This window comes from Nannospalax galili, unplaced genomic scaffold, assembly GCF_000622305.1.
Source record: "Nannospalax galili isolate Female #2095 unplaced genomic scaffold, S.galili_v1.0 scaffold3278, whole genome shotgun sequence".
Lineage (NCBI taxonomy): Eukaryota > Metazoa > Chordata > Mammalia > Rodentia > Spalacidae > Nannospalax > Nannospalax galili.
In genome coordinates, this window is record NW_008341673.1 from 109,371 (window position 1) to 112,996 (window position 3,626).

General features: G+C 37.1%; 1 pseudogene; it reads right to left on the reverse strand.

Annotated features, from left to right (window-relative positions):
- Positions 1–2,395: 2,395 nt before the first annotated feature.
- LOC115066758 lies at positions 2,396–3,474 on the reverse strand (annotated as a pseudogene).
- Positions 3,475–3,626: the final 152 nt, after the last annotated feature.

The window sequence follows — 3,626 nt, forward strand, 5'->3', positions numbered from 1 at the left end:
GCATGCTGTTTTTATGACTTTGGTTCTGTAGTATACTTTGAGATCTGGAATAGTAATCCTCCCAGCATTGCTCTTTGTGTTCAGGGTTGCTTTGGCTATTTGGGGTCTTTTGTGCCTCCATATGAATTTAAGGATGCATTTTTCTAATTCTTTGAAATATTTCATGGGGATTTTGATTGGGATGGCATTGAATCTATATATTGGTTTTGGTAGGATGGTCATTTTCACAATATTAATTCTTCGAATCCATGAACATGGGTGGTCCTTCCACTTCCTGGTGTCTTCCTCAATCTCTTTAACGATTTAAAATTTTCATTGCAGAGATCTTTGGTGTCTTTGGTCAGAATAAATCCAAGTTTGTTTGTTTGTTTTTTCCCAGCACTTGTGAATGGGAGCATTTCCCTGTATTCTTTCTCCAATTCCTTGATATTGGTATATAAAAAGGCTACAGATTTTTGTAGACTGATTTTGTAACTTGCCAGTATACTGAAAGTGTTGATCAGTTCTTAGAGTTTTCTGGTGGAACTTTTGGGATCTCTTAGGTATAGTATCATATCGTCTGCAAAAAGTGATAGTTTGACCTCTTCTTTTCCAAATAGTACTCCTTTAATTTCCTTCTCCTGTCTCATTGCTCTAGCAAGAATTTCATGCACTATGTTGAAAAGGAGTGGAGCTGGCTAGTGGACATCCTTGTCTGGTTTCTGATTTTAATAGAAATGTTTCCAGCTTTTCTCCATTTAGAATGATATTGCCTGTGGGTTTGTTGTATATAGCTTTAATTATGTTGAGGTATGTTCCCTCCAGTCCAATTCCCTCTAGGACTGTGAACATAAATGCATGCTGAATTTTGTCAAAAGCCTTTTCTGCCATCTATTGAGGTGACAATGTAGTTTTTGTCTTTGAGTCTATTTACATGATTAATGATGTTTATTAACTTGCACATATTGAACCATTCCTGCATATCTGGGATAAAGCCTACTTGATCATGGTATATGATCTTTTAGATGTGTGTCTCTATGCAGTTTGCAAGTATTTTGTTGAGAATTTTTACATCTATGTTCATTAAGGATATGGGTCTATAGCTTCCTTTTTTGGTTGTGTCTTTACCGGTTTGGGTATTAGAGTGATTCTGGCTACATAGAAGGAATTGGGGAATTCTCCCTATGTTTCTATCATTTTGAATAATTTAAGTACTGTTGTTTGTTTTCTTTAAATGTCTGAATTCTACTGTAAATCCTTCTGGGCCTGGGCTTTTCTTAGTTGAGAGACTTTGTATTTCTGTTTCAATTTCCTTATACATTATGAGTCTGTTTAAACTGTTGATCTCTTTTTGGTTTAACTTTGGAGGTTCCCATGATTTCAGATATCCATAGATTTCTTTTAGACTTTCAGATTTAGTACCGTATAGGTTTAAAGTATTCCCTTATAATGCTTTGGATCTTTTGGGTGTCTGTTGTGATGTTTCCCTTTTCATCTCTGATTTTGTTGATTTGGATTTGCTCTTTCTCTTGGTTAACAGGGCTAAGGGTCTGACTATCTTGTTTAGCTTTTCAAAGAACCAGCTCTTAGATTCATTGACTCTTTGTATTGTTTTCTTTGTTTCTATTTCAGTAATTTCTGCTCTGATTTTTGTTATTTCTTCTCTTCTGCTAGGTTTGGGTTTCATTTGTTCTTGCCTTTCCAGTGGCTTGAGTTGCAGAGTTAGGTCATTTATTTGGGCTATTTCCAATTTTCAACATAGGCATGTCACACAAGCTCTCTCAGGGTCTCTTGCAATATCAAGCAAACCATATATCTTTATGTGCATTTATTATTATTGTGGTGGTAGGAGAGGGGAGTAACGGAAAAATGAGTATCCAGTGCCTAGACACATGCCTCCAGTGGCATATGTGTAAAGGCCTCGGCACATTATTCATATCTGTAGGGTTTCTCCCCAGTATGTATTCCCTTATGTCCTCTAAGACTTAACAGTAGACTAAAGTACTTGGCACATTCTTCATATCCGGTATGTATTTGCTGATATCTTCTAAGAATTGGCCATTTACTAAAGGATTTGCCACATTCTTCACATCTGTAGGGTTTCTCTCCAGTATGTATTCACTGAGGAAATTGAAAACTTGACAACCATGTATTGGACTTGTCATATTTTTTACCTTTGTAGGGTTTCTCTCCAGTATGTTTTTGTTCATGTACTCTGAGTCTTGATTTTTCCTTAAAAGATTGTTCATTCTTCTAATTTGTATGGTTTCTCTCCAATATGATTTCTTTCTAGTATGATTCTTTCATGCAGTCTAAGATCTGCCGTCAATATCAAGCAAACCATATATCTTTATGTGCATTTATTATTATTGTGGTGGTAGGAGAGGGGAGTAACGGAAAAATGAGTATCCAGTGCCTAGACACACGCCTCCAGTCGCATATGTGTAAAGGCCTCGGTACATTATTCATATCTGTAGGGTCTCTCCCCAGTATGTATTCCCTTATGTCCTCTAAGACTTAACAGTAGACTAAAGTACTTGGCACATTCTTCATATCCGGTATGTATTTGCTGATATCTTCTAAGAATTGGCCATTTACTAAAGGATTTGCCACATTCTTCACATCTGTAGGGTTTCTCTCCAGTATGTATTCGCTGATGACCTCTAAGATATGACATGTGACTAAAGAACTTACCACATTTTTCACATTTGTAGAGTTTCTCTCCAGTATGTATTTGCTGATGTCATCTAAGATATGACATGTGGTGAAAGAACTTTCCACAGTCTTCACATCTGTAGGGTTTCTCTCCAGTGTGTATTCGCTGATGTTCTCTAAGCCTTGACATTTCATTACAGGACTTGCCACATTCGTCACATCTATAGGGTTTCTCTCCACTATATATTAGTTGATGTACTCTAAGATGTCATTTGACTAAAGGCCTTGGCTCATTCTTCACATCAGTATGTATTTGCCAATGTCCTCTAGGATATATTTGACTAAAGGATGTGGCACATTCTTCACATCTGTAGGGCTTCTCTCCAGTATGTATTTACTGATGTACTCTAAGATCTGACATGTTAGTAAAGAACTTGCCACATTCTTCACATCTGTAGAGTTTCTCTCCAGTGTGTATCTGCTGATGTCTTCTAAAATACTTGACATTTCACTAAAGGACTTGCCACATTCTTCACATCTGTAGGGCTTCTCTCCTGTATGAATTTGCTGATGTCCTCTAAGATGTGACATTCAACTACAGGACTTGCCACATTCTTCACGTCTGTAGGCTTTCTCTCCTGTATGTATTCACAAATGTCCTCTGAAACGAGACAGTCGACTAAAGGACTTGCCACATTCTCCATCTCTGTAGGGTTTCTCTCCTGTATGTATTCTCTGATGTACTCTAAGCCTTGACATTTCCCTAAAGGACTTGCCATATTCTTCACATTTGTGGAGTTTCTCTCCAGTATGACTAGCTTTGATGACTCGACATCGAAGTTAGGACCTGTCACATTCTTCACATCTGTAAGATTAATCTCTAGTATGAATTCCCTGACATAATCTAAGATCTGACTTTTGAGTAAAGGACCTTTCACATCCTTTACATTTGTAGGGTTTCTCTCCAGTATGAATATTTTTATGTCTTCTAA